Below are 26,437 nucleotides of genomic sequence, written 5' to 3'. Positions count from 1 at the left end.
TCGAAGCAGAGAGCCAGGAAATCAACAAATGCTAAGATTCTGTTTAACCCAAGAAGTATCCCCTGCTTAGACAGTAAGCTTGGTTAAATCTGCAGTAGATTATCAAAGGGAATCAGGTGAGTTTCAGGGTGAAAAGCTCATTTCAAAGTGCTACAAAATGTCTCCTTCCTCCTACCCTCAGTGTTGGGGGACATTGTGGTTCTTGTGTATTTCTGGAAGACAATTAATGTTCACTACGCAGGTGGGCTGAGGATTTTAGCAGATGGTGACAGGATGGCTGTAAAAGAGGAAAGAGCTCTTGCAGATGGTATACTTACTCCTTTCTGTGTTTTTCTTTTTGGAGGGGGAAGGGTGGGAGGTAGCTACAAACTCCCCTAGTATTTATTCTCATACATTTTCTGAAGTCACCATATTATTATCTTTCATCACGTATCACAGAGGAGAAATCAAAAAAGAAATGGAGAGAGGGCAACAGGAAAAATCCTTTAACGTACAACTATAAATTCACCCTCCTCTAGAATTACCCTTCATGGACTCAAAGCCTGTTAATGCAGTAAATTTCTCCTGTATTTTCCTTCTGCAGTTGAAATAAGCTAATTACTGTATCTTCTTCTCATAGGCCATTTTTTTCCAATCTTGTACAATTATTTTTGGTGCTTGACTTCCAGCTATATACATTCTGCTCATCGTGTGATTGTGAGATACTACAAGTTGGTCACAATATTCTGATAATGGCTTGTGAGATAGGAGCTGACTTTGCTGGTGATCTCCTGTTAGATGACAACACCATGTCCCTCTGCAGTCTTATCCAGGAGAGAGAAGGTAGTTAATGAAGCCACTCAAATGTGGGCAGCTTCTGCTGCAGTGTGGGTACAGATTTCCCACCATAATGAGCACCCACAGCCATTAATTGGGCTGCAGATCTCTGAGTTTTCCAAGCCTACTTCTTCAGCTCCTGTTGTCACTGCAAAGATGGCAAGTGGCAAGTTCTTTGCAAAGTACTGTCTCCCACAAGTGTGATCCTGGGAAGTTCATCCCCAAGGATTGCTCTCTGCTTCCTTCTCCTACACTGGCTCTGGATCAGTGTACCCAGAGCATTTCCTCTGCCTGCATTTTGATATCAGAAAGGCAAGTAAATGATAAAGACCCTAGAGTGAAGTTGATACCTTTTAATCATTACTTCAATGATTCATTCACATATTCATTTCTCCATTCATTAATATAGTAAATATATATTGAGAACCTACTGTGGACCAATTTCGGGATAGTAACCAGGGTATAGGCAAATAGATCAGGTTGTGACCCTAAAGGAGTTCTAGCGGAGGAAGACAGACAAGGCAACCAAGAATTACAATTCAGTATAATAAGCACATTATTTTTCAAATGTATAGGGTCCCATGGGAACACTATTTCAGCCTGGAGGGTCAGGAAGCAACCTAAATGTCCACTGACAGATGAATGCATAAAGAAGATGTGGCACATATATTCAATGGAATATTACTCAGCCATAAAAAGAATGAAATTCAGTTATTTGTAATGAGATGGATGGACCTAGAATCTGTCATACAGAGTGAAGTAAGTCAGAAAGAAGAAAACAAATACTGTATGCTAACGCACATATATGGAATCTAAAAGAACAGTACTGATGAACCTAGTGGCAGGGCAGGAATAAAGATGCAGACAGAGAATGGACTTGAGGACACGGTGTGGGGGGGAGGGGAAGCTGGGACAAAGTGAAAGAGTAACACTGACATATATACACTACCAAATGTAAAATGGATGGCTAGTGGGAAGCAGCCACATAGCACAGGGAGATCAGCTTGGTGCCTTGTGACCACCTAGAGGGGTGGGATAGGGAGGGCATATGGGGATATATGGCTGGCTCACTTTGTTGTACAGCAGAAACTAACACAACATTGTAAAGCAATTATACTCCAATAAAGATATTTAAAAATTTAAAAAAACAATAAAACAACAACAGAAAGAAAAGCTCATTAATTAGGTGTGACTCTATCAGGGAGCCAACAACAGGAGGAGCACACCACAGAGAAGATGGAGCCCGTGTGAAGACACAGGAACATGAGAGAGCATTCCAGAAGCACCAGGTTGGTAGGGAAACTGGCATAGGATATGCGTGGGGCGTGGCAGGCATAAAGCTGGAGACGGAGGTCTGAAGGATTTAGGACTTAGCTAGAAACGAATTAAGAACCAGCATAGCTAACTGCCACCCAAGTACAAGTCACTAGGTGGCCTTAGTCTAGGGGACTTGGGTTCAGAATAGGGAACTGTGGTGCAATAAAACAGACTTTACTTTCCTCATAATTTACCTAGGGCTCTCCCTGCATTATAATGTGACTCAGTGTAAAGAGGGCTACTGCCAGTTTAGTTTTCAATAAAAGGTCCCGTTTCCTTCAAGCAACTAGAGAAAACAACCAGAATTTAAGTGGCTTCTTTTTTTTTTTTATTCTTAGAAATAATCTATTTTATTTTATTGTTTACTATACCAGCAGTGTATTTTCATTCTGTAGGTCTATAATTGTCAAATAATGGCAATGTCTTATAGTTTAATCTGTTATATATAATATACATGAAACTCACAAAAGCAGCTAGGTTATAAATTTGACCACAACAAATATATTAGTTCAAACACGTTTTTAAACTTTTATTTAATGATAACATTCCTTGCCTGATTTGTATGGAGGAAATTTGCTGTGGTTGCTTTGGCCACCCAGCATCCAGTCCCCTTCTTTTATGGTACTATTATCCCACATATTTTTAAGAACTATCCTATGCCCACTTTCCGTGTGTCCACTTGTGGTTCCATTCCTACAAAAGTGAAGTCTGTTACTCAGCTTGGGTCATCAGCACACCAAATTGCTCTGGTCACAGAGATTGGTCCTAAGACAGACACACAGCCCCAGCTGGTCCAATCAAGAAAAATCCTTGGGCTTGTTCAAGAGTTGCCACATGATGTGTTCTCTCATGTCCACTGGACACAAATATGGGAACATTTAAGGGCTTCAGTTACTGCCAGTTATCTTGCTACTTTGGGCACCTTGAGACTGAAGTCAACATGGTAGAAAGTAGACCCAGGAAATGGAAAAAAATTTGAGCCTCTTGGATCAAGCCACAACTGAACTCTGGACTCCCTAGACATGTATGTCTCCCCAAATTTTCCATTTTATTAAAGCCAGTTTGAGTTAGATTTCCTGTCATTTGATACTGAAAAAGTATCCTTACTGATATAATGCTAAAATTCTTTTTTCAAAAATTATCTCCTTAAAAATGTAGTGTCGGGCTTCCCTGGTGGTGCAGTGGTTGAGAATCTGCCTGCTAATGCAGGGGACACGGGTTCGAGCCCTGGTCTGGGAAGATCCCACACGCCGTGGAGCAACTAGGCCCGTGTGCCACAACTACTGAGCCTTGCACGTCTGGAGCCCGTGCTCCGCAACAAGAGAGGCCGCGATAGTGAGAGGCCCGCACACCGCGATGAAGAGTGGCCCCCACTCACCGCAACTAGAGAAAGCCCGCGCACAGAATCGAAGACCCAACACAGCCAAAAATAAATAAATAAATACTGTGCTGTCAATACGTAACACACCAAATTCTATCCTTTAAAAAAAAAAATGTAGTGTCTTAGGGGATAGAATATACTGAACGTCGAACAGGTGAAGGGTAATGGAACAGGATCTATAAAACCTGTTTTACAGGTCTGGCTTTGCCACTTACTAGTCATATAGTTTTCAGCAAATTACTTCATCTTTCTGAGCTTCAAATTGTCTACATTGAAACTACAAATAATAATTCTAAGCCCCTCTCCACATAACAGCCTTGCAATGAAAATCAAATAAAATTATGGAGGAACAACTTGTCAAATCTGAAGTGCTAACTGAATGAAATGGCTATTGAAGTATTTATATTTTCTTACAAGCCCTTAAAGATGCTAGTCTCACATCAGGAATCAGTCTCATTCTCCCCAGCTGTCTAAAATAGATTTAAGGAGGTTGATATCCAATCAGCACTTGCTATAAAGCATCAGGTTCCTGAAAACTAAATGGAAATCAGCATTACCTCAGGTCAGGAGCCAACTAAACTTAAAAACCTGCTGTGCCCATGGGAACACGGTACATGTTAATTGACATTATGTTGCAGTAATTTAAGGCAAGAAAGAAAAGGCAGGAAAGATACATCTAGTATCTACTTAGATCCCAAAGAGGTCCAAAAAAAAATCAGCTAATAAAGAAAACAAAACAAAACAAAATCAATCTAGGCTGGCTTCTAGGCTGTAAACCACATTTTCATATATCTTTTACCTGGTTGCTGTGGTGACCTGTCCCAGAGTAACAAAATTTTGCTTGAGTTTTAAATATATACTCTGTCACCAATGACTGCAAAGAGACTTTGTTCATTTGTTCATTTACCCATTCTCTTTCTCAATGCAATCAGTTACCTAGTGCCACCAATTCTCCTGGGGCATCTCACAGATTCCTCCACTGCTTAGCAAGTCACTCAAGCCACCTTACAGTCTCCCTGCACTCTGCCACTGGCCCTACCCATTCTCTCCCTGTCTCTCTTCCCCATCCCAGCCTTCAGAAGGTCAATATCTGAGCCAAGTTGCAATTCCTAGACATAACAGGGAGCAGCCACACTGTTCCCTGGACTTAATATACATTTTCATACCTCTGGGACTATGCTCATTTGGTTTCTTCTGATTAAAATGTTCTTTCTACTAGTTTGTCCTATCCTTCTTCTCTGCCTACTAAATCCTATTATTTTTTTTAATAACAGAGATTTTAAAAATTAAAATATTTATCAGGCTCTGATAGATGAAAAAAAACTGGTTAGTATAAGAAAAATCATACTGCTGTCCTAGTCTATCTTTTGTTTGTCACCTCTTCATAGAACCATGAGACAAAGAAATAGATCTCTATTGTTTGAAAATTAGATCACGATCAATAGATGATATGCAGTAACTAACACTGCCTGCATGTAGGGGACACAATAAGGAGTGGTAGGGACTGTGAAGAACTGAAGATCACACACTTCTCCTCAAGCAGGGCAGAGAACTCTCGGATCTAGACTATCGTTGCTCTATAATTACATAGGCTTAATGTTGACAATCCTTCAATTTTCAAGAGAAGCCACACAGCTTTATTTTTATGTGAACCTAGATCAACATGTTTTGTTGGCTATGTATAGCCCAAGAACACAATTTTATAAATCTCAGCCTTATGACCTTGCTCAAATATTGCATTCTCTGGGATGCCTCAATTACTCCCCTGACCCAGTAGAGGTGTTCCCTTATTCCTAATCCACGTGCCCATTATGAGATTGCAACCAGCCACGACCTCGAGGTGTCAGTGACAAGGTGCACCTAATGTGGAGCATAATCATATATGAGTGGCACAAGGGGTAGACTGTAACATGCGCGGGTATGCCCTGCACCCTTGATTTCAGCACAGCTCTGATGGGAAGACTGATGCATACTGCCAGCACCCCATCTCAAATGCACCCCATGGCATCTGTTTTCTGCCTCATAGCTTTCAGGTAGAAAGCAGCTCAGTCTGTGCAGGCATAGCCCCCACATGCGGGGCAATTAGATAAATGCCCCAGCTAACCTGTCCTTTGGTTGAACAATTCTGTCTCAATAAATTACACCCCTATCACAGTGTTTATATGGATGTGAATTTAAAGAAAATTATTAACCCAGATAATAAGCATCATCTTTCAAGGGGCAATTCTTGTCCCAATTAGTTAGGCTAGCAGGAGACGCTACTAACCTCATGACAAAATTACAGAAAAAAGATGGGCTTCCCTGGTGGCGCAGTGGTTGAGAGTCCGCCTGCCGATGCAGGGGACACGGGTTCGTGCCCTGGTCCGGGAAGATCCCACATGCCGTGGAGCAGCTGTGCCCGTGAGCCATGGCCGCTGAGCCATGGCCGCTGAGCCTGCGCGTCTGGAGCCTGGGCTCCACAACGGGAGAGGCCACAACAATGAGAGGCCCGCGTACCGCAAAAAAAAAAAAAAAAAAAAAAAAAAAAAAAATTACAGAAAAAAATGATAGTGCTGTTTATAAAATCACTACAGCACTTTCTCCTCAAAATCCATACATACAGGATGCTCTCTTAGTTCTGCACAGGATCATTTTGGTGAGAGTTTTCAGTCATGCAGCTGTAAGGCAAGTACCTACCCACTTTTAACTAGGAAGGCATGTACCACAACACAGATGCTGTAGTTCTGGTATCAAGTAGTCTTTTTAACATTATGATAGTGTTTTCCTTGTAAAATGGTATATCTCTGAAGTATTTATTTTAATATTAATTGATTTTGTGTTTCTTCTGCTGAGAGCTCTACACTGGGGTGAGGAAACAACTGAAATGGAGAATACTCACCTAAGGACGATCAAATCCCATAATCTGGCAGTAGGCCAAGAGTTAAGACACAAGATGGCCAGAACCCCCGTGAGAGGTTGTGGACCCTGGACTTGAAAAGCTGACATATCTAATATCCAGTTTCAAGTTTCCCTTCTCTGTGTTGAATTTTTCTTATGTCAGCCTCATATCTTAGTCAAGTCATTTAGTATTTTAAATGACAGCCTTTTGCTGGTAGTTAGGGGCAAGCTATCACAGCATGAAGAAGAAATGATGGGAAGACAACTGGGGATGGGCCGGCACAGAGGGTGGGTGTGAGCAAAGCACAGCCACACCCAGGATGGTATTTCTTGTGAGTTGAGTTGTGTTACTCCAAAAGATGTTGAAGCCCTAACCCCCATTACCTGTAAATGTGACCTCATCTGAAATAGGGTCTTTGCAGCTGGTCAAGTTAAAGTCAGACAATTAGAATGGGCCTTAATACAATATAACTAGTATCCTTATAAAAAGGGGAAATTTGGGCACAGAGACATGCATAGAGGAAAAACACCCTAGAGACAGGGAGAACACCATCTATAAGACAGGGAACTACCAGAAGTTAGGAGCTACCAGAAGCTAGGAGCGTGGCATGGAAAAGATTCTCCCTCACTGTCCTCAGAAGGAACCAACCCAGGCAACCCCTTGATTTTGGACTTCTAGCCTCTGGAACTGTCAGACAATAAATTTCTGCTGTTTAAGGCACCCAGTTTGTGGTATTTTGTTATGGCAGCCCCAGGAAACCAATACAGCATTCTTCTAGCAAACCTCAGAGATAAATGGACACAGGATGAGATTTTTATAGTCACACAGGAGGGATTCTCAGATTACTGTATTTAAATTATTAAAGGTAAGCATGAAAAACTTACGGACACTCAGAGAGATGAATCACTCCACTTGCTTTCAGAATGCAGCACTCCAGCTTTCTCACTGTATCACAGGAGTTAAATCTGTGACCCAGCTTGAATTAAACTCCTTCATGGCATATAATACAGTGTAACACAACACAAACTCCTTTTCTGTCAATTTTACCATGTCCTTAGTTCCCAGCAGATTATTGGCACTTGATATTAAGTTAATATCGTATCAATTACACCTGCTTCAAGGCCCTTCTTATATTTACAATTTTCAAAAACACACAGTCCCTCTGATTCCAAAGGTTACTGCCCTCAGAAGACCTAGGCCAAGGACAGTAGTTCCTTAAAATCTTGGAAGAGTATTATTAAGAAAGGGATGAGGTTGTTCAGGGTGCTCAGTGGCCTGGAAAGAATCTTGAGCACATTCTTCTGATGCCTGCTTTTTTCACTTGGTGATATATCATGAACTTTTCTCCATGTCAATAAATATTCTTCCACAACATGATTTTTAATAGCTACAGGGATTCTATCATCAGGAAGTACATTCCATAATTCACTTAACTAATCCTCTATTCCTGAGACAAGTCAATGAAAAATCAAGATAGTGAATTGAGCCCAGAGGTATGTACACCCTGAGGACCAGCTCTATGATCATATGTCTCATATTCCTCTACAAATCTCTATATGGGGCTTTCTTTGTCTAAGAGAGTGCCTCATGGAATCTCACTCTCCAGTCTGTAGGCGTTACTAGGCTTTTCTGAGAAAAAAAAAAAAACAAAAACCTGTCACCAAACTTCTGACTATATCATGCATCCATTCACTCAAAGAACAAATATTTATGTGGCACTTAATATGTGTCAGGCACCATTCTGGTGCCTGACGATAGAGCAACGAACAAGACAGATATGATCCCTGCATTCTCGGACTTTAAAATCTAAGCAGAAAACAAAATTAACAAGATAAATTCAAACAGCTGCTATGAAGCAAGTAAGAGAGATGATGTGAAAGGAATTGATGGGAGGAGTGTACTTCAGATGGAGAGAGAGAAAGCAGCATATTAACTGAGACCTGAAAAAGATTACTGTATAGCACAGGGACATATTCATTATCTTGTAATAACCTATAATGGAAAAGAATCTGAAAAAGAATACATACATATGTATATTTATAACTGAATTACTTTGCTGTACACCTGAAATTAATACAATATTGTAAATCAACTCTCAACTGAAAAAAAAAAGGAAAAGAACTATCCCTGTCAAGAGTCAGGGAAAAGCATCCCATGCAGAGGAAACGGCTAGAGTAAACGCATGATACGGGAAAAAGTATAGGAAATAAAAGTTGGCCAGAGTGGCTGGATAGAGTGAAATAGCAAGTGACATAAAGAGTTCAAGCAGTAGGCAAGTGCTGGATGGGACATGGCAAGGCAACAGGACTTTACTCTGACCTCAGTGAGCTGATCGTTTGGAAGGTTTTAATTCAAGGAGTATTATATGTCAGCTCTGTTTTAAGAAGAACCCTCTGGCTGTGGTCAAAAGCATAGATTAAAAAAAAGCATGAGAGGAAGTAGAAACAGACCAGTTAGCAGGCTACTCCTATGGTCTAGTTGAGAGAGGTGTTGGTTCCTTAACACTGAGTTGATGGCTATAGAGATAGAAATTGTGAACTGGTTCAAGATATATTTTGAAATATAATAGACAAGGCATATTGATAGAATTGATATGAATGGTGAGTTAAAGGAAGAAATCAAAGATGACATTTTTTAATGAAAATTTTCAAACTTAGAAATGGACTGAATAATTACCAGCCATGTACTCATCATGAAGACTGTACAGCTAACATTTTACTATATATAATTTATCACATGACCATCCATCTACCCATCCCACTGTCCATGCATCAATTCATGTTATTTTTTGACACTGTCAGGATGAAGAAAAAGCTGAGAACATCAGAGCATTTCACCCCCACCCCCTACTACAGTATGCATAACCATAATAATAAGAACCATATATTTTGGTTCTTTTATTTTTATAGGAAATATCTGCATACAATGAAATGCAAAAATCTCAAGTATACCATTTAATGAGTCTTAATAAATGCATACATTTATGTAATCCTAACTCAGGATTTTTAAGCCTTAACACCATTCTCAACCTTAGATAATTATTTGCTGTGGAGGCTGTCCTGGGCATTCTTGGACGTTTAGCAGCACCCCTGTTCCATACTCACGGGGTGTCAGTAGTTCCACACACCTCCCTCCTCCAGCTGTGACAACCAAAAAGGTCTCCAGATTTTGAAAAAATTAATGTGGGGGGCAAAATTGCCCCCAGTCATTAACCGCTTCCCTAATTCCTATCATGATATAGATTATCACTATCATCCAGAAAGTTTCCCCATGAACCCACCCAGCAAATCCCCACCCACCCCTCTCTCAGAGGTAACTAATATTCAAAGTTTTTGCCACATAAATTAGTTTTGCCTGTTCTAGAATTTCATGTAAGTGAAATCATACTGTATGTGCTCTTTTGTGGAAGGCTTTTTTCAATAAGCAAAATGTTTTTGAGATTCATCAATGTTGCTGTGTATACCAGTACTTTGCTCCTTTTTAATGCTAAGCAGTATTCTATTGTATTACTGTACCCAAGTTTGTTTAGTCATTCACTTGCAGATGCAGAATTTTATATATTAGGAATAAACCTGATATGAACATTCTCATGTAATTCTTTTTGTGGATATGTTTTCATTTCCCTTAGGTAGGAGCAGAATTGCTGAATTACAGGATACATACATATTGTTAAGAAACTGCCAGACCTTCTTACTAAGCAGTTATACTATTTTACACTTCCATCAGTAATGTATGAGAGTTCCAGTTTTTCCATATCCTTGCCAACACTTGGTATTGTCAGTGATTTTAATTTTAGCCATCCTGGTGTGTGTTCAGCATATCTTGTTGTGGTTTTAATTTGTATTTCCTTGGTAATTCTAATGCTGAGTGTTTTTTCATATGTTTATTGGTCATTCACATAGTTTCTTTATGAAGTATCTGTTTAAAAGGTTTGCTCATTTAAAAAATTGGGTTGTAGGGCTTCCCTGGTGGCGTAGTGGTTGAGAGTCCACCTGCCAATGCAGGGGACAATGGCTCGTGCCCCGGTATTGGAAGATCCCACATGCCACAGAGTGGCTAGGCCCGTGAGCCATGGCCGCTGAGCCTGCACATCCAGAGCCTGTACTCCGCAATGGGAGAGGCCACAACAGTGAGAGGCCCGCGTACCGCAAAAAAAAAAAAAAATTGGGTTGTAGTTTCATTACTAACAGGATTTCTTTATATATACTGGATATCAGTCCTTTGTCTCATGTATGTTTTATGAATATTTTATGCAGGTCTGTGGATGGCCTTATTAATAATGTCTTTTGATGAGCAGAAATATTTTAATTTGGATGAAATCAAATTTCCCAATTATTTCTTTTTGGTTATTATTTTAGGTGTAATTCTAGACTCCCTATTCTGTTCCATTACCTATTTGTAAATCCTTTTGCCAGTACCACACTTTCTTGACTACTGTGACTTGGTAGTAAATTTTGAAGCCAGGTTAAGTCCTTTGTCTTTCTTCAAGATTGCTTTTAATATTCTAGATCCTTTGCATTTCCATACAAATGTTAAAATCAGCCTATTAATAGCTTTAAAAAGAAAAGGCTGGTAGAATTACTATTGGGACTGCATTGAATCTATAGGTTATTTTGGAGAGAAACAGCACATTAATAGTAATAGGTCTTCTAACCACTGTACATGGTATATTTAACTAGTTCTCTAATTTTTCCTAACTGTTTTGTAATTTTTAATGTAGTGGTCTCGTCAAACTTGTTCCTAAGTATGTTATGCTTTTTGACTCTGTTGTGAAAAGAATTTTGTTTTAATTTCATTTTCCTCTTTTATGCAGTTAAATATGGAAAATGCAATTGATTTCTGTATACTGATCCTGTATCCTGAGACACTGATAAATTCAAATGTTATAGTGGCTTTTTTGAAGGTTCATTAAGTTCTTCAACATTGACAATCATGTCATCTGTGAATAAAGACATATTAACTTCATTTCTCATCTGTATGCCTTTTATTTCCTTGTCTTTTCTTATTGCAACATCTAAGATTTCCAATAAAATATTAACTGAAGTGGTGAAAGTAGACATCCCTAACTTGTTTGTGGTTTTGGAAGAAAGCATTCAATATTTCACCATAAAGAATAATGTGCTGGTTTGTCATGTCATAGATGCCTTTTATCAGAATGAGGAAATTCTATCTACTCCTAGAGTGCTGAGAATTTTTATCAAGGAATAGATGTTAATTTGTCAAATGATTGTTTTTCTCCATCTATTGAGATAATCATATGTTTTTGTCCTTTATTCTATTAGCATGGTGAGTTACACTGATTGACTTTCTAATATTAAACCAAATATTATCAGGGATAAACCTCATCCATTTTATGTGCTGTTGGACTTTATTTGCTGATATTTTAAGAATTTTTGCATCTATGATCATGAAGTACATTGGAGAGTAATTTTATTTTTTGTAATGTCTTTGTCAGGTTTTCCAATCAGGATTTTTCATAGTTTTTTAATTTGGGCAACTGGTTGGATAGTCTTCTAAGATGGAAAAGAGTAGCAAGAACATGTTTGGGGGAGTTGGGAATCACGAGGTCCATTTTATACTTGCTTAGCTGAAATCCTATTCAACATCCAAGGGGAAATGTCAAGTAGATAGTGGTATAAACAAATTTAGAGCCTAATAAAAGGGCTGGCAAGTTAACTGTGAGAGTTATCAGTATCTAGATGATATTTAAATCCACAAAAATGGATGAGACAGTCTACTATAAGGGTATAAATTGAGAAAAGAGTGAAGGGAAGCTCTTGGACACTTTAACATTTGTAAATTCATTAGGGGAGTAAGAGAAAATAAAAGACTGAGAAAGAACAGCCTGTAAGGGAGGAGGAAAATTGGGAGCTTGTGGTTCACAGAATTCAAAGAAGGAAAGTGTTTCGTGTTGAACACTGCTGAGAGTTCAACATGATGAGGACAGAGAATTGACAATGATTTGGCAACATGGAGCCACTGGAGACAATGACAAGAATCTTTCCGGGGGTTGGAGGTGGGGTGGAACAAAGGTAGACTGCAGTGTGTTAAAGACAGAATGGGAAGTGAGGGAAAGATGAGAGTATCACCAACTTGTTATAGAATTTTTCCTGAGAATGGTAGCGGAGAAATAGGGCTGGAGAGGATGAGGAATGAAGAAACAATGAGGAAAGAGTATTGCAACCTTTGAGGTAAGTAAGCAAGACAAAACAGAAGACAGGAGAATTTCACTTAAAATATCTGTGATAGTGGAGAGAGCTGTGGACAAAGGGTCGGACCAGGGTTGTTTCCAGCTTTAAAGTTAATCAACTACATGACTGAGGGTAGGTCATTTCCCTTTCTCTGAGCTTCATTCTTCTCCTTGGTAAATGGATGTCTTTTGGCCTAGATATAAAACAAGACAGTTTAAATATTCCTCAACTCCTGTGACTTCTCTGACAGGTCTCAGAATTAAATTGGTCTCTAATCTGTTATGCTTACATCTTAAAATTTATGGTAATTTTGTTTTATCTACTGTGTCTCTTAATTGTTTGCTTTACCTGTATTTTGCAAGCAGTATTAAAATAAGAGGCCAAGTCTACTTTATTACTCTACAAAAGAAGATATACAGAAAGTGAGAATTCTATTTATATGAAAATAGGCTGTAAAGAGGAGAAGTCAGGCCAGCATGAGAAAGTTCCAGGGGAAAAAAGGGGATACAGAGCCAGGGGAATTTCCTAAACAGAGGAAACACAGCTACAGATGCTTTTTTAGATCCCTTACAGCCTTCACAGCAAATGGAAGAGAGATGATAAGGGTACTTGAAGGTTAATGACAATCATCCAATCACATCATGGTAGATGAAGTGCATTTGATAAACTATAATAACTAGCCACTAAAATAACTAGGCCAATCAAATTATCTTGTTTGTTAAGATAAATGTATTAGATTAGCCATTTTACGAAATCCACAGATTAATGTTTAACTAATAAAACTCATTTCTTCAAAAAGAAGTAATTAATTGTGTTGATGTAGTGTCAAGTAAACAGGACAAGTTGATTTGGAGAGGAACAAAATTTAAACAGATTTTTCTGCAAAGAATATGTATATTTAAATAGACTCACAAGTCAAGACATCACCATGGATCTGTTGAGTTTTTACAATTCAATGTTTTCTTTCTACAATTATTAGACACTAGGAGGGAAACAAAGAAACTTAGAGGAAATGATTCCTGTTTTTAAGTAGCTTCTAACTGAATTGAAGATAGAGAAAACAGTAGTGAATATACTGACTAATGTAACTTCATGCCTAACTGGGGAAAAGACTAGAAAATTAGTAGTTGTGCAGAAGAAATGGGATATTATAGGGCAAAAGATAATAAGAGAAGGGTCATGGAAGATGTGGATTTTAAGTACATTAAAGACATTAATAGAATTGAGAATTAGAACACATTTGTTTAGTGACAAAATCCAATATGAACTGTATCAGGCATAAACTGGAACTTGTAGAAGATACAAGTAATCAAAAGGATTAGCAACTATAGTGGCAGGTACACAAGTACCTTGAGGACCCCTTCCCTCCTTTTTCTCATCTCTACTTCTTTTGGTTTCTCAGCTTCATCTCAGTTCATATCCAGTGGAGGATCAGAGAAAAAGACAAAAAAAACCACAAAAACACAAAAGGGTGCAGCAAACCAGGCAAAGTATGTATACAGGTGGGAAAAGACAAGCTTATTGCTTTTCCATGTAACTCGAACTTCATTAGGTGACCGAACCCCCTTCTTTCGTGGTTCAGGTATCTGAAGGAGAAACTGAATGATAGGAAGACTACAGTTAAGAAGCAGAAGTAAGAAATCAGTAAATATAAGAAAGAAGGAGCAATCAAAGAGATTTTTTACATGCCAATTTTAATGTAATCAAATTATCAGATACATCATAAAGAAAAAGAATACAGAAAAGTTCAGGGATAAAACAGTCTTTTAAAGTACATTGGAAGTGACCATCAAGATGGTGGAAGAGTAAGATGTGGAGATCACCTTCCTCCCCACAAATACATCAGAAATACATCTACATGTGGAACAACTCCTACAGAAAACCTACTAAATGGTGGCAGAAGACCTCAGCCCTCCCAGAAGGCAAGAAACTCCCCACCTACCTGGGTAGGACAAAAGAAAAAACAGAGACAAAAGAATAGGGATGGGGCTTACATCACTGCGAGGGAGCTGTGAAGGAGGAAAGGTTTCCACACACTAGAAGCCCCTTCACTGGTGGATACAGGGGGTGGCGGGGGGTGGGGGGAAGCTTCGGAGCCACGGAGGACAGCCCAGCAACAGGGTGCAGAGGGCAAAGCGGAGAGATTCCCGCACAGAGAATCAGTGCCAACCAGCACTCACCAGCCTGAGAGGCTTGTCTGCTAACCCGCTGGGACGGGGGAGTGCTGGGAGCTGAGGTTCGGGCTTCAGAGGTTGGATCCCAGGGAGAGGACTGGGGTTGGCTGCGTGAACACAGCCTGAAGGGGGCTAGTGCACCACAGCTAGCTGGGAAGGAGTCTGGGAAAAAGTCTGGAACTGCCTAAGAGGCAAGAGACCATTATTTCAGGGTGCACGAGGAGAGGGGATTCAGAGCACCGCCTGAAAGAGCTCCAGAGATGGACGTGAGCCACGGCTATCAGCATGGACCCCAGAGACGGGCATGAAACGCTAAGGCTGCTGCTGCAGCCACCAAGAAGCCTGTGTGCAAGCACAGCTCACTATCCACAACTTCCCTCCTGGGAGCCTGTGCAGCCCACCACTGCCAGGGTCCTGAGATCCAGGGAAAACTTCCCCAGGAGAACAAACAGCATGCCTCACGCTGTTGCAACGTCACACTGGCCTCTGCCGCCACAGGCTCGCCCCGCATTCCACACCCTTCCCTCCCCCTGGCCTGAGTAAGCCAGAGCCACCTAATAAGCTGCTACTTTAACTCCATCCTGTCTGCGGGGGAACAGATGCCCTCAGGCGACCTACATACAGAGCCGGGGCTAAATCCAAAGCTGAATCCCAGGAGCTGTGCAAACAAGGAAGAGAAAGGGAAATCTCTCCCAGCAGCCTCAGGAGCAGCAGATTAAATCTCCACAATCAACTTGATGTACCCTGCATCTCTGGAATACCTGAAGAGACAATGAATCATCCCAAAATTGAGGCGGTGGACTTTGGGAGCAACAATATATATATATTTTTCCTTTTCCTCTTTTTGTGAATGTGTATGTTTATGCTTCTGTGTGTGATTCTGTGTGTATAGCTTTGCTTTTACCATTTGTCCTAGCGTTCGGTCAGGTTTTTTTTTCTTTTTTCTTTTAGTAAAGTTTTTAGTGCTTGTTATCATTGATGGATTTGTTGTTCGGTTTGGTTGCTCTCTTCTTACTGTTTTTTCTTTTTTAATTACTTTTTAATTTTAATATTATTTTTCATTTTTTATGTTAATAATTTTATTTTTTTAATCTCTTTCTTCTTTCCTTTTTTCTCCATTTTCTTCTGAGCCATGTGGCTGACAGGGTCTTGGTGCTCTGACGGGGTGTCAGGCCTGTGCCTCTGAGATGGGAGAGCCGAGTTCAGGACATTGGTCCACCAGAGACATCCCAGCTTCACGTAATATCAAATGGCGAAAGCTCTACCAGAGATCTGAATGTCAACGCTAAGGCCCAGCTCCACTCAATGACCAGCAAGCTACAGTGCTGGACACCCTATGCCAAACAACTAGCAAGACAGGAACACAGCCCCATCCATTAGCAGAGAGGCTGCCTAAAATAATAATAAGGTCACAGACACCCCAAAACACACCACCGGATGTGGTGCTGCCCACCAGAAAGACAAGATCCAATCTCATCCACCAGAACACAGGCAACAGTCCCTTCCACCAGGAAGCCTACACATCCCACTGAACCAACCTTAGCCACTGGGGGCAGACACCAAAAACAACAGGAACTATGAACCTGCAGCCTGCAAAAGGAGACCCCAAACACAGTAAGTTAAGCAAAATGAGAAGACAGAGAAACACACAGAAGATGAGGAGCAAGGTAAAAACCCACCAGACCTAAAATGAACAGGGAATAGGCAGTCTACCTGAAAAACAATTCAGGGTAATGATAGTAAAGATGATCCAAAATCTTGGAAACAGAATTGAGAAAATACAAGAAACGTTTAAAAAGGACCTAGAAGAACTAAAGGGTAAACAAACAATGATGAACAACACAACAAATGAAATTAAAAATTCTCTAGAAGGAATCATAGCAGAATAACTGAGGCAGAAGACTGGATAAGTGAGCTGGAAGATAAAATAGTGGAAATAACTACTGCACAGCAGAATAATGAAAAAAGAATGAAAAGAACTGAGGACAGTCTTAGAGATCTCTGGGACAACACTTAACGTATCAACATTTGAATTACAGGGGTCCCAGAAGAATAAGAGGAAAGGAAAGGGACTGAGAAAATATTTGAAGAGATTATAGTTGAAAACTTCCCTAATGTGGGAAAGGAGATAGTTAATCAAGTTCAGGAAGTGCAGAGAGTCCTATACAGGATAAATCCAAGGAGAAACACACCAAGACACATATTCATCAAACTATCAAAAATTACATACAAAAAAAAAATTAAAAGCAGCAAGGGAAAAATAACATATAAGGGAATCGCCATAAGGTTAACACCTGATCTTTCAGCAGAAACTCTGCAAGGCAGAAGGGAGTGGCAGGACATATTTAAAGTGATGAAAGGGATAAACCTACAACCAAGATTACTCTACCCAGCAAGGATCTCATTCAGATTCAACGGAGAAATTAAAACCTTTACAGACAAGCAAAAGCTAAGAGAATTCAGCACCACGAAACCAGCTTTACAACAAACACTAAAGGAATTTCTCTAGGCAGGAAACACAAGAGAAGGAAAAGACCTACAATAACAAACACAAAACAATTAAGAAAATGGGAATAGGAACATACATATCAATAACTACCTTAAATGGAAATGGATTAAATGCTCCAACCAAAAGACATGGACTGGCTGAATGGTTACAAAAATAAGACCCATATATATTCTGTCTACAAGAGACCCACTTCAGACCTTGCGACACATACAGACTAAAAGTGAGGGGATGGAAAAAGATATTCCATGGAAATGGAAATCAAAAGAAAGCTGGAGTAGCAATTCTCATGTCAGACAAAATACACTTTAAAACAAAGACTATTACAAGAGACAAAGAAGGACGCTACATAATGATCAAGGGACCAATCCAAGAAGAAGATATAACACTTGAAAATATTTTTGCATCCAACACAGGAGTACCACAATACATAAGGAAAATGCTAACAGCCATAAAAGGGAAAATCAAAAGCAACACAATCAGAAGAAGGGACTTTAACACCCCACTTTCACCAATGGACATATCATCAAAAATGAAAATAAATATGGATACACAAGCTTTAAATGATACATTACACAAGATGGACTTAATTGATATTTATAGGACATTCCCTCCAAAAACAACAGAATACACTTTCCTCTCAAGTGCTCATGGAACTTTCTCTAGGATAGATCATATCTTGGGTCACAAATCAAGCCTTGATAAATAAGAAAACTGAAATCATGTCAAGTATCTTTTCTGACCACAACACTATGAGACAAGATACCAATTACAGGAAAAAATCTCTTAAAAATACAAACAATGGAAGCTAAACAATACGCTACTAAATAACCAAGAGATCACTGAAGAAATCAAAGAGGCAATAAAAAAATACCTAGGAACAAATGACAATGAAAACATGACAACCGAAAACCTATGGGATGCAGCAAAAGCAGTTCTAAGAGGGAAGTTTATAGCAATACAATCCTACCTCAAGAAACAACATCTCAAATAAAAAACCTAACCTTATATCTAAAGCAATTAGAGAAAGAAGAACAAAAACCCCCCAAAGTTAGCAAAGGAAAGAAATCACAATGATCAGATCAGAAATGAAGTAAACAATAGCAAAGATCAATAAAACTGAGAGCTGGTTCTTTGAGAAGATAAAATTGATAAACGATTAGCCAGACTCATCAAGAAAGAAAGGGATAAGACTCAAATCAATAGAATTAGAAATGAAAAGGGAGAAGTAACAACTGACACTGCAGAAATACAAAGAATCATGAGAGATTACTACACGCAACTCTATGCCAATAAAATGGACAACCTGGAAGAAATGGACAAATTCTTAGAAAGATACAACCTTCTGAGACTGAATGAGGAAGAAATAGAAAATATAAACAGACCAATCACAAGCACTGAAATTGAAACTGTGATTAAAAATCTTCCAACAAACAAAAGCCCAGGACCAGATGGCTTCACAGGCGAATTCTATCAAACATTTAGTGAAGAGCTAACACCAATTCATCTGAAACTCTTCCAAAATATAACAGAGGGAGGAACACTCCCAAACTCATTCTACAAGGCCACCAGCACCCTGATACCAAAACCAAAGATGTCACAAAGAAAGAAAACTACAGGCCAATATCACTGAAGAACACAGATGCAAAAATCCTCAAAAAAATACTAGCAAAGACAATCCAACAGCACATTAAAAGGATCATACACCATGATCAACTGGGGTTTATCACAGGAATGCACGGATTCTTCAATATACACAAATCAATCAATGTGATATACCATATTAACAAACTGAGGAATAAAAACCATATGATCATCTCAATAGATGCAGAAAAAGATTTCAACAAAATTCAACACCCATTTATGATAAAAACCCTCCAGAAAGTAGGCATTAAGGGAACTTACCTCAATATAATAAAGGCCATATATGACAAACCCACAGCCAATATCATTCGCAAGGGTGAAAAACTGAAACCATTTCCACTAAGATCAGGAAGAAGACAGTTGCCCACTCTCACCACTATTATTCAACATAGTTTTGGAAGTTTTAGCAACAGTAATAAGAGAAGAAAAAGAAATAAAAGGAATCCAAATTGGAAAAGAAGAATCAAAGCTGTCATTGTTTGCAGATGACATGATAGCATACACAGAGAATCCTAAAAATGCTACCAGAAAACTGCTACAGCTCAGCAATGAATTTGGTAAAGTAGCAGGATACAAAATTAATGCACAGAAATCTCTGGCATTCTTATACACTAATGAAGAAAAATCTGAAAGGGAAGTTAAGGAAACACTCCCATTTACCACTGCAACAAAAAGAATAAAATACATAGGGATAAACCTATCTAAGGAGACAAAAGACCTGTATGCAGAAAACTATAAGACACTGATGAAAGAAATTCAAGATGATAGAAACAGATCGAGAGATATACCATGTTCTTTTTTTTTTTTTTAAAGAAGATGTTGGGGTAGGAGTTTATTAATTAATTAATTAATTTTTGCTGTGTTGGGTCTTCGTTTCTGTGCGAGGACTTTCCCTCGTTGTGGCAAGCGGGGGCCACTCTTCATCGTCATGCGTGGGCCTCTCATTTTCGCGGCCTCTCTTGTTGCAGAGCACAGGCTCCAGACGCACAGGCTCAGTAGTTGTGGCTCATGGGCCTAGTTGCTCCGCGGCATGTGTGATCCTCCCAGACCAGGGTTCGAATCCGTGTCCCCTGCATTAGCAGGAAGATTCTCAACCACTGTGCCACCAGGGAAGCCCTACCATGTTCCTGGATTAGAAGATTCAACATTGTGAAAATGACTATACTACCCACAGCAATCTACAGATTCAATGCAATCCTTGTCAAACTACCAATGGCATTTTCACAGAACTAAAAGAAAAAATTTCACAATTTTTATGGAAACACAAAAGACCCCAAAGAGCCAAAGCAATCTTGAGAAAGAAATACGGAGCCGGAGGAATCAGGCTCCCTGACTTCAGACTATACTACAAAGCTACCATAATCAAGACAGTATGGTCCTGACACAGAAACAGAAACATAGATCAATGGAACAGGATAGGAAGCCCAGAGATAAACCCACACATATATCATCACCTTATTTTTCATAAAGGAGGCTAGAATATATAATGGAAAAAAGACAGCCTCTTCAATAAGTGGTGCTGGGAAAACTGGACAGCTACATGTTAAAGAATGAAATTACAACACTCCCTAACACCACAAAAATAAACTCAAAATGTATTAAAGACCTAAATGTAAGGCCAGACACTACAAAACTCTTAGAGGAAAACATAGGTAGAAGACTCTATGACATAAATCACAGCAAGATTCTTTTTGACCTACCTCCTATAGATGAATGGATAAAGAAGATGTGGCACATATATACAATGGAATATTATTCAGCCATAAAAAGAAATGAAATTGAGTTATCTGTACTGAGGTGGATGGACCTAGAGACTGTCATACAGAGTGAAGCAAGTCAGAAAGAGAATAATGAATACCGTATGGTAACACATATATATGGAATCTAAAAAAAAAAAAAAATGGTTCTGAAGAACCTAGGGGCAGGACAGGAATAAAGGTGCAGATGTAGAGAATGGACTTGAGGACACGGGAAGGGGGAAGGGTAAACTGGGATGAAGTGAGAGAGTGGCATGGACATATATACACTATCAAATGTAAAACAGATAGCTAGTGGGAAGCAGCCGCATAGCACAGGGAGATCAGCTCAGTGCTTTGTGACCACCTAGAGGGGTGGGGTAGGGAGGGTGGGAGGGAGATGCAAGAGGGAGGAGATATGGGGATGTATGTATATGTATAGCTGATTCACTTTGTTATAAAGCAGAAACTAACACACCATTGTAAATAAAATAAAATAAATAAATAAAAGATAAAGTAGATTGGAGGCAATTCAAATCAAAATTGAAAAGAGATTAAGAAATAAGTGAATTAAAAGAAAATGGAACTTCATCTTCCCGCCATGTTGGAGCAGTTCGTACCCGACTAGCGCCCCCACCATAAACCGTGGTCTGCTGGTAAATGTTGAAGAACCAGTTCTCTAATAAAGAAAAGAAATCCTTGATTTATAACACTTGCCTGTTTCCATTACATACATACTCCCCCTATGGCTGATTTCAAGGCACAAATGGTGTAACAACTGGCTGGCAAAATTCCTAAAAATTTGCTTTTCACAAGCTGGCATGGGCTAACTCCAAGACCCCTTAACTTGCTATAAAACTCGGTAAAATATCAAGGAAAATTATTTTTAGGCATTGGTAAACCGGGAAGTTTACATAGTGAGCACAAAGTGTACCAGCTACCACCCCACTCTGTTTTCTGCCTGGGGAAAATTTCCCAAAACAGATGGAGCTAGACCTGGAGTCTAAATAGAATATAGCATTCCACCTGAGCTAAAGAGTCTCGCATTCATTTGGATATAGGGAGGGGGCTGAAATGTGAGCAGCCTTCTAATAAATAGGAGGGATCTGTGCAGAAGTGAGAACCAGAAATCTAAGTAGGGTTCTCCAGTGAGTCCTTGGCTGAGGGCTGGGCTGTACAGGTGCAAGGAGAGACTGAACGAAGCTTACAAAAAAGTAATTGCTATGGGGCTGAGAATAGAAAAGAAATACTGGGCTTCCCAGGTGGCACAGTGGTTGAGAGTCCGCCTGCCGATGCAGGGGACACAGGTTCGTGCCCCGGTCCGGGAAGATCCCACATGCCATGGAGTGGCTGGGCCCGTGAGCCATGGCCGCTGAGCCTGTGTGTCCAGAGCCTGTGCTCCGCAAAGAGAGAGGCCACAGCAGTAAGAGGTCCACGTACAGCAAAAAAAAAGAAATACTAAAAGTCAAACTGAGTTATGAGTTATATTAGAGTCTGGACTAGCCAGGGTGGAGACACCACCTTAAAATACTGTTATCACCTCATTAGCACTCAGCATCCAGCAGAGACTTCAGAAAAGCCATACATTAGTGGGAAGGAATGATATCTTTAAAGTGCTGAAGGAAAAACAACAACAACAACAACAATCAGCCCAGAACTCTATAACCAACCAGCAAATATTTCTCTACAAAATGAGGATGAAATGAAGACACTTTCTTTCCAAAAACATCTAAGAAATCTGTTGTCTACAGACCACTACTTCAAGAAATGTTAAAGAACATCTTTCAGGTTCAAGGGAAGTGATACTAAAGATTTGCAAGACTTCTATTATAAAAACTATAAAATATTTTGGAAAAAATATTTGAAGAAAAATTTAAAGAAAATTTAAATAAATAGAGATATACCACATTCATGGATTGAAGGACTCAATATTTTTTTCCTTAAGGAAAAAGAAATAATTTTATTATTGTAATATAATTGCTTTACAATGTTGTGTTAGTTTCTGCTGTACAACGAAGTGACTCGGCTATATGTATACATTTATCCCCTCCCAAGTGGACCTTCCTCCCATCTCCCCCATCCCACCCATCTAGGTCATCACAGAGCACCAAGCTGAGCTCCCTGTGCTATACTGCAGGTTCCCACTAGCTATCTATTTTATACATGCTAGTGTATTTATGTCAAACTTAATCTCCCAATTCATCCCACCCTCCTCTTCCCCCTGCTCCATGTCCACATGTCCATTCTCTGCATCTGTGTCTCTATTCCTACCCTAAAAATAGGTTCATCTGTAATCTTCTTCTAGATTCCACATGTATGTGTTAATATACGACATTTGTTTTTCTCTTTCTGACTTACTTCACTCTGTATGACAGACTCTAGGTCTGTCCACTCCATCCACATCTCTACAAATGACCCAATTTCATTCCTTTTTATGGCTTACTAATATTCCATTGTATATATGTACCACATCTTCTTTACCAATTCCTCTGTTGATGGACATTTAGGTTGCTTGCATGTCCTGGCTATTGTAAATAGTGCTGCTATGAACATTGGGGTGCATGTGTTTTTTTGAATTATCTTTTTCTCTGGGTATATGCCCAGTAGTGGGATTGCTGGGTCATAAGGTAGTTTTATTTTTAGTTTTTTAAGGAACCTCCATACTGTTCTCCATAGTGGCTGTATTAAATTACATTCCCACCAACAGTGTATGAGGATTCCCTTTTCTCCACACCCTCTCCAGCATTTATAGTTTGTAGATTTTTTGGTGATGGCCATTCTGACCAGTGTAAGGTGATACCTCATTGTAGTTTTGATTTGCATTTCTCTAATAATTCGTGACGTTGAGCAGCTTTTCATGTGCCTCTTGGCCATCTGTATGTCTTCTTTGGAGAAATGTCTATTTAGGTCTTCTGCCCATTTATTGATTGGGTTGTTTTTTTGATATTGAGCTGCACGAGCTGTTTGTGTATTTTGGAGATTATTCCTTTGTCCATTGCTGCATTTGCAAATATTTTCTCCCATTCTGAGGGTTGTCATTTTATCTTGTTTATGGTTTCCTTTGCTGTGCAAAAGCTTTTAAGTTTCATTAGGTCCCATTTGTTTAGTTTGGTTTTTATTTTCATTACTCTAGGAGGTGAGTCAAAAAAGATCTTTCTGTAATTTATGTCAAAGATTGTTCTTCCTATGTTTTCCTCTAAGAGTTTTATAGTGTCCAGTCTTACATTTAGGTCTTTAATCCATTTTGAGTTTATTTTTGTATATGGTGTTAGGTAGTGTTGTAATTTCATTCTTTTACATGTAGCTGTCCAGTTTTCCCAGCACCACTTATTGAAGAGGCTGGCTTTCCTCCGTTGTATATTTTTGTCTCCTTAGATTAGGTGACCATAGGTGCGTGGGTTTAAAAAGGATAAATTAGTCTCCATCAAAATTAAAACTTTAGTTTTTCAGAAGATACCATTAAGAAATGAACAGGCAAGCCAAAGACATGGAGAAAATACTTGCAATACATATATCTAACAAAGGATTTGTGTCACAAGTCATTAAAGAAAAGTCTTCTAACTCGATAAGAAGAAGACAAGCAAGCCAATTTACAAAAACGTGGGAAATGTTTACAAGACACTTCATAAGAGGAGATATACAATGGCCAGTAAGTACATAAAGAGAGGCTCAACATCACGAGTCACCAGAGAAACACGTAAAACCACAGTGATATACCCTGTCATTTGAATGACGAAAATTAAAACTGATATAATACCAAATGTAATATGATTATGGAACAACTGGAACTTTCATACATTGCTGTTTGGAGTGTAAAGTGACATAGCCACTTTAGCAAACAGTTTATCAGTTTCTTAAAAAGTTAAACATACACTAACCATATAACCCAATAAGTGTATCCTTAGGTATTTCTCCAAGAGAAAAAAATATATACCATACACATATCCATATAAACGCTCATAATGATGGTTCATATCAGCTTCACTGACAATAGAAAAGTTGAAATAACTCAAGCACCCATCAAGGGTGAAAGGATAAATAAATTATATATTGAATACAAAAACAACTGTGTATATTCCCACAATGAAATACTACTCTGCAATACAATGAATGTCATTCAACAAATGTTACATTCAGCAACATGGAAGAAAAAAATTTTTTAATTATGCTGAGCGAAAGAAACCATATACAAAAAGTATATATTGTATGTAAAGTATACAATAACTCCAATTGAATGAAGTCTAGAACATGTAAAACAAATCTAAAATGATAGGGATCAGATCTGTTTTTGGAGCAAGAGACAGAGGAAATTGATTTTAAGTGGGCATGAAAGAACTCTCTGGAATAATGGGAATGTTCTGTTTTGATTGGGGTGCTGGATACATGGTACATATACATACAAAACCTCAACAAACTTAAAATTTGTACATTTTATGTAAAATATGACCCAATAAAGTTGATTTTAAAAAATGAAAATAGAAGGAATAAGCATAAGAATAGCTACTACTTACCAGTGTTTTGTATGTCTCAGACACTTTGTAGGATGCTTGTATATACCACTCAATCATTCGAGCATCCTTCAAGGTAGGAGTTATTACGAAAACGGAGGTTGAGAGCAATGAAGTAACTTGCTCAAGGTGACACAGAAGGAAAGTGACCCACAAGAAGGCCCAGGGGAAGAATTCTATGGAAAAGCAGAAACCAAACTGTTAGAAGGAAATGATGGGAACAAGCCATAACATCTGAAACTAGAGGGAAGAATCAAAAGGTGTTTGTAGAGGCAAATATGTATGAAGAAAGAGAGCTAGTTGGATATGGGGGATTTATGTTTCATGAGCTTGGTCTTCTCAATAAAGTAGAAGATGGGATTGCCTGTTACAGGGGGCTGGAACATGAGGAGAAATCTGGAATAGTCCCAACAGAAATAAGAAAGGATTGCTGGACAGCAACGAAGACCCTCTCCAAGGGAGGGAAAATTAGGCATGCACTGGGATAGCTCTGCTGGACTCTTCCACTTTCTCTGGCAGGTTCTGCAAACTAAGAACATCAGTGATGAAAGTGATGGTGGACACAGCCTAAGACAATGTAAATCTGTCCCAGGCAAGAGCGACCCAGAGGCCTCTAGGAGAGGGTAAGTAAAGCCTTCTCGTTTGAAGTTTAAAATATCCACTATCTTGACCATCCTAGTCGAGGGGGAAACTGCCAGTTCTCTCTCTTTTTTAATATGTGACTTACTAGGATTCTGTCAACCTACTAAACTGGAAATGGAATAAAATATAATAGAGTAGAAATTTTAGCTGAACCAATTCAAACATTCTGTAGGGAGTCTTTCCTGTCCAAGCACTATTATGTACCTCTGAATAAACTGGGTCTGGGCCCTGGTTTGTTATTTTTAATTTGGACTAATATAGTTGACATAAAAGACTAAAATTTGGAGGTTATTCAGTCACTCACGTCCTGACCAAAATTCCAACATGTCAAAAATTGACATCACCCTCACCATCTCAATTTCCTCTGTTACTGCCAATGTTTGCCTCATACTCTTCCTTCCCAGACTTGAGATAGAGGTCTCTGGACCTAAGAATTGTCCCCCTTCACCCCTCAACCCCTATGCTTTTCTCCTATTCCTCTGTCAAGAACTAATGCCACATCTTGCTAATAGGTGCTATGCATGAAGATGGTTCTGTAGTCAGCTATGTTTGGGAAACCTTGCGTTAAACATAGTTACAAGGTTTTGCTACAGGACCTTTCAGAAATTTTAATGTGTTTCTGTGTGCTGTGAATCTCCAAGGGA

General features: G+C 39.1%; 1 long non-coding RNA gene across 1 annotated transcript in view; it reads right to left on the bottom strand.

Annotated features, from left to right (window-relative positions):
- The window catches only part of LOC307186813, a 44,222-nt gene that overhangs the window by 13,943 nt on the left and 3,842 nt on the right, over positions 1 to 26,437 (bottom strand). Inside the window, exon 2 of the long non-coding RNA XR_013828470.1 lies at positions 25,155 to 25,327. This is a non-coding gene — a long non-coding RNA (uncharacterized lncRNA). The remainder of the gene's footprint in view (positions 1 to 25,154; positions 25,328 to 26,437) is intronic.

Source organism: Stenella coeruleoalba, assembly GCF_951394435.1.
Source record: "Stenella coeruleoalba genome assembly, chromosome: 5".
NCBI classification, from domain to species: Eukaryota; Metazoa; Chordata; class Mammalia; order Artiodactyla; family Delphinidae; genus Stenella; species Stenella coeruleoalba.
This window is presented reverse-complemented; position numbering and strand designations above follow the sequence as displayed.